This window comes from Denticeps clupeoides, chromosome 8 (genome assembly GCF_900700375.1).
Source record: "Denticeps clupeoides chromosome 8, fDenClu1.1, whole genome shotgun sequence".
Classification (NCBI taxonomy): domain Eukaryota; kingdom Metazoa; phylum Chordata; class Actinopteri; order Clupeiformes; family Denticipitidae; genus Denticeps; species Denticeps clupeoides.
The window spans coordinates 2496997-2512132 of record NC_041714.1 but is presented as its reverse complement, the minus strand read 5'-3'; the positions used below and the strand labels follow the sequence as shown (position 1 = coordinate 2512132).

Genomic DNA, 15136 nt, shown 5'->3' with positions numbered 1-15136 from the left:
TAAATAAAAAAAAGAATGCATGAAAAATCAGCTACAGGACATAGTGAAGGAGAACAGAGGTGATACGGTCACAATTTTGGAGGCCTAATGTGGGTGGGGAGTCTGTTTAAAGCTAAGAGGGCCTGCTCTGCATCAGGGTTCCACAGCACCTGAGAAGACATCGATTTATAATGAGTGAGGGCAGTTAAAGGCTTGCTGAACCTTGGAAGAAATACTCTATGGTAGGAACAAAAGGCAATAAATAACAACAACTGTTTTACAGTAATGGATGTGAGGAGTTTGGATGACAGGTCCTTGTCATTTTCCACTAATAATGTGACCCAGAAATATAACGGAAATGTAACAGCAAAAATGCAACTGAAATCCAAACCAAAACTGAGACAATAACCCTATTGCTGTGAATAACAATAATAATAATTATTCTCTAAATGCTCTCGGTCTGGGTTCAAGGAAACAAAAAGTGCACAGCGCAAGTTATAACCAGAATAATGTAGTCATCCCAATGCTACCATTTAAATAAAAAACAATACAGCATCATATCGGTCATTGGCTGGGGCAACACAATGAAATGAAATAAAATCCACAGTACAATATAAATGTGAAGCCTTTTTTTTATATGTCTTCCACTGTTCTTTTTTACATGGCTGCACTAGAATCAACAATGAGAAAAGAAAAAAATTCACTTGTCAGAGGGATGCGTATCAGTGTGTTATGTCTTCGTATTCAGCGTGAGTGTCAGTGTAGGTCAGTGTAGGTGTGATGGACCTTATTCAAAGACACAGTAACAGAGGCAAACAGTGCAGCCGTTGGGAAATCTCCCTTCTTAAATAAAATAAAACAACACAAAACCCAGAAAAAAAGAACCCAAAGTGTACATACAACAGTACAATATTCATTTAAAATTGCACAGTTTAGATGTAATGTATATATTTTCCCCAGCTTTTCACAAACCTAATTTTAAAACTCTCAGAAAGAAAAGAAAACAAACAAACAAAATACACAAAATGTAAATTCAAAATATTTCCCATATTCCCTTTAAATGTGAATAAGGTAGAGACCTGTTGTAAATCGCTGTTCTGATGCCCAGACGGTAAAATCTATTGCTAAGAGTTCCAAAACAAAACGAGAGAGAGAGAGAGAGAGAGAGAGATAGGCCCCACACACACACACACACACACATACCAGAGAGATAAGGTCTGCCAATGCGTGTAGACGCACATACCCACACACACACACACACACACACACACACACACACAGAGGCTGGAGTGTCTCATCAGAACTCCTGTCCTGCACTTGTATTTTCCTGTAGATGTAACCATTCCCCTATTCCGCCAGTACTGAGCAAATGTATATTGGCTATCAGTATATATATAGTAACATCTTTCCCTTTCATTAATTTACAAGCCTCAGTTAGAGCAATTATTTTGGCTGCTTGCGCTGAAAAAGTCGATGGTAAGTTGTCAGCTTTAATCGCTGCTGTCACCATGGCGTAGCCCGTTTATGTTTTTCCCAAATAATTTTTCTTTGAAGAGCCATCGATGAATATTACCTCACCCTGAGGCAAGGTTGGTCACTTAAATCTAATCTAGATTTAGCTGTGTGTTCGTGTTATTCTCCGTCATCGGGTAAAGTTAACAATGTGGCTGGGTTAAATGTGGTGCATCGTTCGATAGTGAGATGTGGCTGTGACAGCAACGTGGCCATGCAGGAGAGGTGCCTTGCAGGTGATAAAAAGATCATATTGGTTTGCAGTAGTAAAGCAGCCACTGCATGTGGGACCTTAAGGGTCAATGGGTGGAATAAAACTATTCCGGCACTTGCTTCTACTGCCATCGACGCCGCTATCACCGCCCTCACACAGTGTGGCAATGCGCGGGCTACATTATCTAATTTGGATGAAAAATAAGCTATCGGCCTCAGGTTGTCTCCATGTTGTCGGCCTAGGACAGAAGTCATATATTTGTCTTTGCAGTCCACCATTTGTATAAACGGTTTACTATAATTTGGCAAGGCTAGAGCTAAATTGGAGGTCAGCGCCTGTTTAATATCACAAAAAGTTTTTTCTGCTTCTGACGTCCAATTTAGCGGTGATGTCATTTTCAGGTCTTCAGTGTAAATTAAAGCCGTGAGTGGGGAAGTAATCTCAGCGTAATTTGGTACCCAACTTCTACAATAATTAGTTAATCCTAAGAATGACATCATTTGTTTTTTATTAATTGGTTTTGGCGCCTGTAGGACCGCTGTTTTCCGTTCTTCTAGAATAGTTCTGCCGCCTGCACTGAGGTGGTGACCCAGGTATTTGACTTGTGGATTCCACAATTGCAATTAGTTTTTACTAACTTTGTGCCCCTCTTTAGCTAGGTGATTTAAGAGGGCCACAGTGTCGTTTTTACATGCATCTAGACTCGGAGAAGCCACTAATATATCATCAACGTAAAGTAGAATCTGACTTCCCCCCGGTGGTTGAAATTTGGACATGCTGGCATGCATGGCTTGGGAATATATAGTAGGGCTTTCGCAATAGCCCTGGGGAAGCCTAGTATAGGTGTATCGTTTCCCCTTAAATGTAAAAGCGAACCAAAATTGGCTGTCTGGGTCTATGGGAATGGAGAAAAAGGCATTGCTAATGTCGACCACAGTAAATATTCGCGCATCTGGTCTTAAGGAATTTAGTAATGTGCTGGTCAGGCACACACGGAGCTCGCTGTACTACTGCAGCATTTACTGCCTGCAGATCCTGCACCATTCTCCATCCCACCGAGGGAGCTTGCTTTTTCACCGGGAATATAGGCGTATTGCAGGGGGAATAATCTCTCTCTATAATAACCCCTGCTTGCTGTAAGTCACGTATCACTGGTGTTTTGCCTTCTAGGGTGTCAGGATTAAGCGGATATTGTCTTATGCAAGGCCGATATTCTGTTTTGGGTCTGACTTGTACCGGCAAAATTCCTTTTATCAGTCCAACATCAGACGGTCCTTGTGACCACAATGATTGAGGGATTTGTACATATGGACAGGGGGGTTTGTGCTAGTTCTGATTCATCTTCTTCAGTGAGCAGAAAATGTCACTGGTTTCTGGATGTACTCCAGTCTTGGTCTGTATTGTCCAATACAGCCATTTCCAAATTATGCTCTAATTTGTCCCACATGTCTGCCCAAATCCGTTGCGCTGTCACCTTCTTGAACTATGGTGCCCAACGACTTCCAACTCCTCTCTCTGTTTTTATACAGTGAGATGTGCGGTGGATACCAACCCGGAGCATTGCTAGGTAAAACGACCCCCGCCACCACGTTACCTTGCCCGTCCGAGTAAACATAAAGAATGACTATGGTTGTTGGCGTGAGTCGTGACAATTTCTTTTCGTATATTGGATCAGGCCAAGGAGAGTTTTTATACCACATGGTGACATGCAGTTTGTCAGAGGGCATGAGCTCCACACCTGTTACGGAGTGGAGATGAGTGCCAAACCTAATTTAAGTAAGCCGTCTCTTCCCAGCAAATTAACAGGGCATTCTGGGATAAAAAGGATGGACACGTTTTACATGATGTTCCTTTGGGGTCTCTCACCCAAACTGGTTTAGAAGCAGTGACTATTGTTGTACCCCCATTTACTGATCTCCCTACTACTCCCTTATCTCCCGGCCCTGCTAGACAGTCTCTGGCTATGTGCCCAGCCTTCCCATAGGACCAGCAGCCTGCTCTCCATTGGCCCTGTGTGTTCCACCCTCGTCCTTGGACACCCCCTCTTCTTCTTCCCCTGCGTCCTCCCTGTCTCCCTCTACCTCCGCCTCCATGGTAAAATGTGTCTGTATCCCGCATAGTGTTTTCCCAAAAGGTGTCAATTTTTTTATAGGTTTGTCTTTTCCTTTTAGTTCTTATCAGTTTGTCTATGTGCATGGCGTGGATATGCCATATCCCATATCCAGATACAGGGGAGGAGCTGCAGGCACAGAGGGAAGCGCTGGTGGCTGCACTAGCGGCCCCCATTGCCCCCTCCTCCCCTACTCCTTCCTCGTCAGCCCTACGCACCCCTTCCCTCTGACTTCCCCTACTTCCAGTTTCTTCATGGTCTTCTTTGCGGAGAAACAGAATAGTTTTCTCCACTTCCATCACTTTAACTGCCTGATCCTCTCTCTCCCTTTCCTCCTCACGTGCTGCATTCTCTCTAGCCTGTCTTATCTTCCTCTCCCCTTCTTCTCTCTTTCCTGCTATCTTTATCCACTGTATTAAAGCCTCAACCCCTTCTCGCTTCATTTGCTTCTCCTTATTTTTACATGTATGTTTTATGACTCCTTGTAACTCAATTAGGCTTTTTACTCTCAATTGTCCATCAAACACGTATTTTGTTATCCATTTATCTAACGGCTCGACGTAGGCTTTGTTAATCTGCTCTACATACTTCCAGTCTTTACATTTTAGTTCTTCTTTCAGTTCTGGTTTACTGGATCCCTTACCCATTTTGACCTAAATTTGGGCCAGTGTGTTGTACCTGGGGTATCCTAAAACACTGGTATTTGTTCACAGGACAGCGTATCAAAATTCCTCTCGTGGTGTATTTCACTTCTACCTCAAATCATTTGGGGTGGAAATACCTTGCCTCTGCGTCCACGAGGGGTCGCTGTTTCCTTCCCTGTGAGGTTTTGTATGGAGTGTCCGTCGAGTGACTTTCACCCCCCACTCATCCACACACTCACACCCGCGCGCACTCTCATACACCTGTATGAGTTTTAAATCACTTATTTTACTATTGAACGTTCCTTTTCACTGACAGAGGAGTCCGTCCTCCCCGCGGATTTTAACCCTTTACGGGAGGGGTCCGCCCCCCCACGGAATTTAACTGTCTTTGTTACCTGCCAGAGTCTAGAATACCCAGGGTTTGTTTCCTTTAAGTAACCTCTTGTTACCTCTTGTAACCTCTTGTTACCTCTTGTAACCTCTTGTTACCATTCATTCCATTTCTTTTAAACAGAAGTCAATTTACCCCCGTGCCTTCTCTCACTCGTAAGATTCCGTCAACCTCCAGATCCCAACCGACGGGTCGGCCTCCCAGTCCCCAAAGGGGTCTGTCTCTGACCCCTACTAAGGAGTCAGCCTTGGCCAAGGATTTCCTGGTATCCGTCCCGTCCGCTGGAGTCCTTTGGTGTCTTGGAATCCGGCTCGAAGGACCAATAAAATGTTAGAGTTGTACGCCGTTCCAACACTTATAAACCAGAGAAGAATGACACGAAGAAGTTGAGTTCTTTTACTTGCAAGGAGAGCGATCAGAGACGACCAATACAGCAGCCTCCAAAAAGCTCTGCCGTCTCTTCCGCTTCCTCTCTTTTTATTCAATAATAGGGCGGTACATTCATCACAGGATCACACCAAATAAGCTTATAATTTGCATGTAGGGTTGTCTCTTTGGTAGACGCTCCATCGCCAAGGTCTTCTTGTTTTTCTTGCTTCTCCGCGACTGCAGGCCTCCTCTTATCAAGTCGCGGTCATTCTGTTCTGCAAACAGCCTTTAGCCCACCAGTTTCTGAAGAGACTAATGATTCAATGTAGTGCGCATATTAAAAAGATTAATATAGTTTAATGCATGCGAGATATATATATATGTCAAAAGGATTAATAGAGTTTAATACATGTGGGATATATATGTCAAAAAGGTAGTAAAGGTTAATAGCATGATAACTTATATACATTTTCCAACACGGATGGTGAAGCAAAAGGGTTGAAAAGCCCAGGTACCAAGGAGTGAGTCCTCCATTGCAGTCCTTCATCATTTCCTTCCACTGCAGTGCCTTATGATCTGTCTCCAGCATGAATTCTCTACCCAGAAAGGTAATAGCGAAAAGAGTCAAGGGCCAACTTCATGGCTAGTGCCTCCGTTGAATAGCGGACTTCTCTGGGGAACAGCTTCCTACTGATATATGCAACAGGATGACCATCATCAGGTGGCCCCTGCAGAGGCACCTCTCCCAATCTCCTGTCAGAAGGGTCAGTTTGTACAATAAAGAGATGATCAAAATTGGGACAGTATAAAATGTGCTGCTTACTCAGTGACTGTGAAATGTCATGGAAGGCCATTATTGCTGCCTCAGTCCATTGGACGTGGTTAGGACTCTGAGATCCATGCCGAGAAAGGATCGAAGTTGCTTCCTTGTTTGTGACAAAAGACAAGATTCTACAGCCTGGATACCTGTGGTTGTATCATCCCATTGCCAATAATCTGACCCAGATACTGAGTCTCTGAGGCCCCAAAGGCACACTTCTGCGGGTTTATGGTCTGCCCATAGGAATGAATAACTGCATGCAGATGCTCCAGGTGTTGCTATCACTGTCAAGTACAACGTCATCGGGTTAAGCAGAAGCAAACAGCAGTCAGTTTGGAGCACTTAGTCAAGTGGACCTGCCAATATTCTTTACAAAGATCAATTGTTGTCAGAAATTGAGATTTTCCTAATTGTTAAAGGAGGTAGTCAATCTTTGGTGTTGGATATGAATCAAAGTGCGAAACAGAATTGAGGTACCTAAAATCAATACAAAATCTTATACTGCCATCCTTTTTTGGCACAAGAACAACTGGGTTACACCACTCATTTTTTGAAAGTTCTATGATTCCCTGGGACAGTATCAGATCCACCTCTTCCTTCAGTGCAGTCAACAGGCAGATCTGTTCTCCCAGGACCAACAATGTCCATCCCCAAATGTTGGACGGGGGCTCCGAAGGGAAGATTGGCAGATGTCATTTGGAGGACGAGGACAACTTTTGCAAAAAAAATTTTCACAGCCCAGGCGAGTAAAAACAGAACGGGATTATATGAGCTATGGTTTTATGCTTCCCTATGTGGACAACCCATGGAACTGCACACCTCAACTCAAGCACAGCAGTTCTAGCTGCTTGGGGAACCACTAGCTGTAACACTGACCCTTGATGACAATGTTTGCTGGAAATTTCTCCAATTTTGTCCGCCTACGAGTTTTCCGAACCTTACTGGGCATGGCCTCCAACTCATCCTGGGTACTAAGGATCTCTTGTAGTAGTATAGCTATCTTGTAGTAGCTATAAATGATCGAAGTGCGTTCAGAAATGCATCTGTTGTCAAATCAAGTGTCTCTATATGCACTGCTCTACAGCATAAGCAACTGAATAACAATCCATATTGTTTCATTTCCTTTCTTCCTTCCTTTACTATAAATATATATATATATTAGTGGTGGGCCGTTATTGGCGTTAACATGAGACACTTATTGAGCGATAAAAAAAAATATCGGCGTTAATCTATTCACAAAGTTGGGTTGGGAGCTGGGTCTATACTACGCAAGCTTTGATGACTTTCACCTTCATATTTTAGCGCAGATGTATACCTAGCTGAATTGCACTGTAGAACGAGTCTTTGAACTGTGAAATTACCACATCAAATGTGACGTGGTAACATGGATGCAGCTATGAAGCCGCCAGGTTTGCTTCAGGGAAAATTAATTTTTAAGAAGCTTCCCAATGGAAACCTTGACAAGACTAAGGTGGTTTGCACCTTGTGCAAAGCAGAATTAGTTTACTGTAGGAAGTCTTCCAGTCTCAAGTACCACCTAAACGCAAAGCATCCGTTAGCTAATGCGGAGGATGCCGGGCCAAGTACTGCTTCTGAGCATTTTTTGAGCAACAGGGATGACAAACAAACAAAAATCATAGAAAATTAAAATGACAACAACGGGGCTGTGGTTAAATATGAATGTTCACAATTTAAATATTTTATTATGGGAAAGATACTACTTTGAATTTGTATGTAGTAAAATAAACATACATTTGTGACAACATTCACAGCGAATCTCCTTTAGTCGATGGTCTGAGATCAAGCCGGCCTGGAAGTACAACAGGAGGAGGCCGTTCATTAAGGAGCTTGGGTACAACTGGTTACACCTCACATCAGGCCATGTGTGGGCAGCATTAAGTTACATTTCTGTTCCTTCTGTACTGACATCAAAATTTGAACTATTTCTATTTGCTCTGTGATTTATTTTAATACATTTTAATACGTTTTTTCCTACACAACAACCACCGCCAGATTGGTTATGATATGGTGGTAGTAGCCTAGTGGGTAACACACTCGCCTATGAACCAGAAGACCCAGGTTCAAATCCTGCTTACTACCATTGTGTCCCTGAGCAGGACACTTTACTTAAAGTGTCTCCAGGGGGACTGTCCCTGTAACTGTCCCTGATTGTAAGTCACTATGGATAAGGGTGTCTGATAAATGCCATAAATGTAAATGTAAATATGCAGACCTCCAATAGAGCTCAGCAGTTGTGAAAAATGCTCAACAACTCGTCCGCTTCTTGAACATTTTTATATTGGTACAGCTTTTAGATTTTTATATTGCAAATTCTGAAAAATCCATGACTGTGCAATGATAATAAAGATATATTTTATCTTATCTTTCCTATTAACACACTTTACTCTGTTGACTACATTTAGAATTATTGATGATTTAATTTTATTTTCTAATAGTAAAAGTGCATGTAAATGAGGTCTTATTGGCCTTGCATTTCAAATGGAATAATAACAACTTCTTTCAAGCACATTGATGTTTCTTTGAAGTTGGATACAGAATTATGAGAAGCATCAACCTTAATCTTAAATTAGTAAACCAGACGGGGTGATTTTTGCCCCTAGAGGACAAAAGGTGTAAAGCAGCCGAGGGATATGACGAGGGATAATTATCACACACATCTGATCAGCTTCTACCTTGTCCAGCACTCACTGGCTCACTGAATTGTAGTAGTTAAAAGAGCAGCAAAACCTCACTTTACAACAAGTTTATTTATTACTGTTTTTAATATTTCATCGCTTCATTTACATTTGCATTTTTTAAAAGCACACTTTATGCTGCACGTCGCGTCGGGAATAGTACGTCATTGTCATGGTAACGGAGTTTATCACAACATGCAGGATTTAAAATGAACAGTCAGAGCTGCGAGGACAGAGGATCTGAGTAGCAGCGAGTTGGTGAGTAACTAAAAAGTCAAGTTGTCGGCGGTGGAGCAGCTGCTTTCTGATCTGGCAACATGATTTCTAGTTAAAATACTGACGACAAACTGCAGCAGCGCCGCTTATCGTCCCGACATCATGTTAAAGATACGAATATTCACGCAAACGCCGTAATTATTGGTCGCATATCTGCACATTTGCGGGTAATTTCCATGTTTGGCAGCTTCAGTAATTGAAAAACGAGGTGAAGGTACTCCGTGTAGTGACCAATAACACAGCGAGTAGCACATGGAACCAAATTATTCACACTTCGTAGTCTGGTTGTGTGACTGTAGTTTGCTGTGTTTGCCCGTGTACTTTTACTGCTCAGGAAGGTAAATTCAGCATTTGTAGATGTAATTTCACCACAATTTCATCTTTCTGTTCTTTAGTCACGTGGTTTTCTCCCTGTCTGGCTGCATGTTGAAATGTTGGACACTTTATAGACTTGTTAGCACTTTAACATCAGGACAAATATGTCCTCATCATCGCTAATAATGTCCTGTGCAAATATTCAATTATGTCTCTTTATTCTCTCAATCATCTCATATAATTAGAGTTTCTGAGATTCCAGAAGAAGACACTGTTGAAGACGGAGAGGAATTCATCAGCGAGGAGAAGGAGGACTTGTGTGTTGCAGTAAAAGCTCCATCAACGAGCAGTTTTTCAGCTGCCGACATCGACGAGGACCCGGAGGTGAAGATCATGACCCGAAGATCATCGGAGCCACGCTGTAATTTAGCAGCTGAAGATTGTGAGAACCCACCGGACGTCAGACAGGATGAAGTTGACCCTGTTAATTCTGGAGGAATTACTCCTCCAGAGACAGCATGTCCCCATCCAACCACAGGTAAAAGGACAGCTGAGACATACAGAAGGGGGAAAACTGGCATCAGCACATCATCATCATTATTATTATTTAAATAAATTAATATTATAAATTAATTAATAATTTTATCACATCTCGGAGGTCTGACATTTTTGTTGTTTGGTATTGTTGATCTCCAGAGACAAGCCGTTTCACAGCAGTTCCAGTGGAACAGGGCGATCATGACCAACCACGTCGCCTGCTGGATGACAGTCATCTGGAGATCTTTGCCACTGTCAGCACTGGAGGACCAAGTTCCAGCGTTGTTCCTCCAGAAAGACAGACTTATGGAAACCCTCAAGGCAAAGAGAAGGTCAGCCGAAAGAGAAAATCCCAAACGCCCACCTCTGTCGATGCTGTGAGCAACACTGAGAGATCTGAGGGTGGAGGGTCTCAGCTCTGTGAGCGACCAAGGAAGAGACTTCATCTTGATGGAAATTCGCTACCTTCTACATCTGTGGTTAATCCAATCTGGCTTGAATCTCCTCAAGAATGTCTTGCACCTTTTAGATGTCCCACTGTGCCACGTGGACTTGGTGGTGACATGCAGCCCAGTCCCAGTGAGAGAACTGAATCCTGCAGGAGAAACGGAGCATCTTCTGGTCTGGCCATGTCTGTCCAAGACTCTGACAGCATGCCAGACATTTTTGAGGATGAACTTGAAGATGATGATGTCATCATCATCAGCTCAGTTGGACCTCAACAAGAAGATGCAGTGACCCATGTGCACCCCGGCCGGGAAGAAGATCTCCAGGAAGTGAGGACCACAGTAGTCAGTGTGACTTTAGAGGTTCTTCTTCATGTGTATCATCACATCAGTGAGATCCAGCAGTTCTATATGTTGATTCCCACTGGAAGCCAAGCTGGACGAGAACATGAAGAGGCTTTCATTGCAATTCCAATCATCTCATGTCTTCCTCAGAATCAACATAGACTGAACGAAAGAGAACTTCAGCATCTTCCAAGAAGAAATGTGGATCCTGCACGAGGCTCTGAAGTTGAAGATGATGATGTCATCTTCATCAGCTCAACTTTAGCCCGACAAGACGTTGAGAATGCAGTGAGCCCTAATTATCCCTTCTTGGGAGAAGATCCCCAGGAAGAGAGGACCACAGTAGTCACTATGACTTTTGCGCTGCCTGACCTTCTGTATCATCAGCTCACTGAGATCGAGCACTTCTATCTGTGGATTCCCACTGGAAACCATGCTGGCCTCCTAACTGGACAAGATCATGAACACCCTGGTTTTGTGATTCCTGTCACATCAGATCTTCTTCAGCGTCAACATGAAAGCGAGATTCACCGGCTTTCAACAAGAAGTTTCGATCCTGCAGGAAACTCTCGCCAGAGCGACTGCCGCATCTGCTTGTGTGAGTACACAGCAGGCGAGGAGCTGAGGGTTCTCCCATGTCTGCATGACTTCCATGCAGAGTGCGTCGGCCGCTGGTTACAGCAGAACCCATCCTGTCCCATCTGCAGAGCGGACGTTTTCTAGTCTGGTGGATCAGGCTACTGGTGACGTTCTGACGTCTTGTTATGGAAACAAGTCAGCATCAAGGGGAACATCTTGCACATCTCTTGTGAAGCTGAAGATCTTCCTCCGTCTCCGGGTTGCATATGGCACAAAACAATGACCAACCAAGACAAAACCAGACAGGAGAGACCAACCAGAAGTGTGCACACACACACACACACACACACACACACACATCAATGCCCCTCAGCACACAGTCACTGTGTAAGGAACTGAGAGGTAAGTTAGGTAAGTATTGACAGGACCAAATATAATTGATATGATGTTGTAGGGTAAATTGAGCTCAAGGGTGTGGTTAGGAATCAATTAGTGCACGTGATGTTTAGTAAATTATTAATAATTCCACTTGTTTGACGACTCATCCTGCGAGTAAATCTCCTAGTAATTTTAGTAATAATTAAAGGGCGTCCACAGAAGTCATCCATGATTATTATAAGTTAAATCAAATAAGATTATGTCTGATTGTTAACAGTGTAGGGACCCTGGATTTTAATGCAGATATTAAACGTACTCGGGACGACCAACATAAAAGAGGAAAGGGAAGTACGTTTCATTCACACACATTCTTACAGTTATCTTGATAAACGTTAAGGGGCCGGATTTTACCTTAATCAGATTATCAAGAATTAGGAGAAGGCTATAATGTTATAATGCAGCTCAGCTTCACAAGTACCACAGAGGCAGACTTATGCAATGAACAGTCAATAACGATCCGTAACGTGTTTTCTGTCTGACAGAGGCATAGATCGGTCCTACTTAATCTGTGATAAGGCAGGCTCTTGTTGATCTGCTGTGCTAGTCTCTTGTGTAGACTTGTGAGAACAGGGTGTCGTTGAGGCTGAAGGTTGGAGAAGTTGCTGCTTGGTCTTCTGTTCAGGGGATTGTGATGAGGTGCACCCAGGACTGGAGCAGAACAGAAGTGGTAAAGAGGTTGCAGTGTGGAGAGAACGGCAGTGTCTTTTCCGCCCCCACCCAAACCCTGGCCCGCTGCCAGATTTGGGATGAAGATGTGTACTGTCTGAACTCACTTGTGTGCTTTTGTTCTGCAGAGAGTAAAGTCCACAGTTTGAGGGACGGGAACGTCATTGAATTCGCCACCTTTGCCAGACGGGAAGACATCATGGACGAGGATGCATGAATTCTTTGGGACGACACCCTGACAGTGACCTGTGAAGTATGTTCTGTCTGCATAACCACACTGAACACATTAGACGTGTCAGTAACAGCATCTCCTATTGGACGCTGACAGTGTTACTGTGCACCACCTCCATTGTGTGCATGGATGTTGTAGCTGAGTAAAGTGTAGTAACCGCTGTGTTGGCTTGTTGTAGATTCACGTGTTGCTCCCACCGGAGAACACCCAGCTTCAGCAGGTGAAGGTGCCCGTGTGCAGGATGGCTGATGAGCTCGGGAACCTGTGGGACCAGTCCCTTCTCCCAGACTGCTCTCTGGTTGTGGGGGGACAGGAGTTCCAGGCCCACAAAGCCATCCTAGCAGGTACCACACTCACATGTGCACAAACGGCAACAGTGATTGGTGGAAGTGGTGATCTTCTGGCGATCTAACGTTGTTCCTTTTTTTTTCTCCTTCTGCAGCTCGCTGTCCAGTCTTCAGGGCCATGTTCACGCATGACATGAAGGAGCGCCAGATCGTAAGTCTCTGTCCTAAATCTTAGCCCTTGTTTAGAACCATCTCAGCTCTGCTTTCTCTTCTAGAACCATGTGGAGATCCAGGGGGTGGAACCGGAGGTCCTGAGAGAGCTGGTGACCTTCATCTACAGCACCCAAAGGACCCAACCTATAGGACATGGCCGCTGAGCTCCTAGTAGCAGCAGACATGGTAGCTACTGTTGACACACACATACACACACACACACACACACACACACACACACACACACACACTAATACAAACTCAGCACACACTCACTCAGCAGGATCTGAGATGTTCTTTTTCACTCTTTCAGTATCTCCTGGACCGACTGAAGAGGATGTGTGAGGAAGTTCTGTGCAGGAGTCTCACGGTGGAGAACGCTGCCGAGATCCTCATCATCGCTGACCTCCACTTGACCCCGGAGCTGAAGGAAGAGGCCATCATCTTCATCAACAGGTGGGTGATGCTCCCACAGCTCATTTAATCTGGACTGTTTCTTACTTTCAGAAGATAGATGGTATTGTGTGAATCTTTAATAAACAAGGTGCTTTATCTCTTTTTCTTTTTTAGCCATTTTTCAGACGTCTTCAGGACACCTGGATGGAAGACCGTCCAGATGGATCATCCTTGCCTCATGGGGGAGCTGTATCGCTCCCTGGTCTCTGCTGGGGCTTCGCCATCCAAGCGACCTCGGCTCTTTTAATTTTCTTTTTTTAACAGTTTAACATTTGTTCTAATATGTGTTTCATTTTGATAATATATACATGCAATAATATAATAATTTTATTACAATTGTGTTATGCATAGATTCATTTACACATAATATATGTTTATTAGTAGTAGTTGTATTACTACTTGTAAATATTAGAGTATTGGGTTAGCATTGATTTAATTTTACAAGATAAATCTTGTGTTTTACATGTATATGCTTAATTTAATTAATAGTTGTCAATAGCATTTAAGTAATTTAATTAGTAAATTGTGCCTTGTTTCTGTTCCTCTCAAGGTTTATTTTTGTCTTTACTGGGGCTTTGGGTTCTGCTATTTAAAAACAATTCCAATGTACATAGTTTAAAATAAAAATATATACTAAATCAATAAAGTAATGTTTGTACAATGTTTATGAATGTTTGATATATTTTAATACAAGAGTTTATACATAAAAGTAAAAAAGGCTTTTAAAAAATGAATGTCGTATTGTCTTTTTCTTATGCTTGACTCATTTTTATCCAGACGTCACTACATACAGCCACATACTCCTGTGCATGAATTCATAATCATTTTAGAAACTGTATAATGTATCAGAATTTATACATTATACAGTCATTGTAAAAAGTACAATGAAATTAGGTGCAGTCTCTGAGCCAGAGAGATAAGTGTCCTGCTCAGAGACACAATGGTAGTAAGTGGGATTTGAACCCGGGTCTTCTGGTTCACAGGCGAGTGTGTTACCCACTAGGCTACTACCACCCATCTTCTTCACTGGCTCTGTGGAGTTCACACCCCAGGACAGGTTTATGTGCTGTCTGTCAAGTCCTTAATCCAGAGACAGGTGGAATATGGTGGAATATGAATATGAGTCCCAGATCTGACAGCTTACACACCGATCTTTGAGGAAGGATGGTGTTAAAGGCAGAGCTAAAGTCTTTAAAGAGGAGGCGTCGCTCCCCTGGTGCTCCAGGTGGGACAGGGTAGCATGAAGAGCAACAGGTACAGCATCCTCTGTAGACCTGTTAGCCCAGTAGGCAAACTGGTGTGCATCTAAGGTGGGAGGGAAGAAGGACATGATATGACTCCAGACCAGTCTCTCGAAGCACTTCATCAGCACTGGTGTGAGCGCTACTGGCAGGTTATGGATGGTTTTTTTGGGAACGGGACTATGGTGGAAGATTTCAGGCAGGGTGGGACAGAGGCCTGGGACAGTGACAGGTTGAACATTTTGGGAAGAGCCCGGCCAGTTGCTCTGCACAGTTCCTCAGCACACGACCAGGGACACCGTCAGGACCTTCCGCCTTCCTGGTGTTGACAGCCTGAAACATAAATACACATAAAACGCCACTCCGGAGG

General features: G+C 43.4%; 1 pseudogene; it reads left to right on the top strand.

The window, feature by feature from the left end:
• The first annotated feature begins 11595 nt into the window (after window positions 1-11595).
• LOC114795628 (speckle-type POZ protein-like) lies at window positions 11596-13772 on the top strand (annotated as a pseudogene).
• The last annotated feature ends 1364 nt before the right edge of the window (window positions 13773-15136 follow it).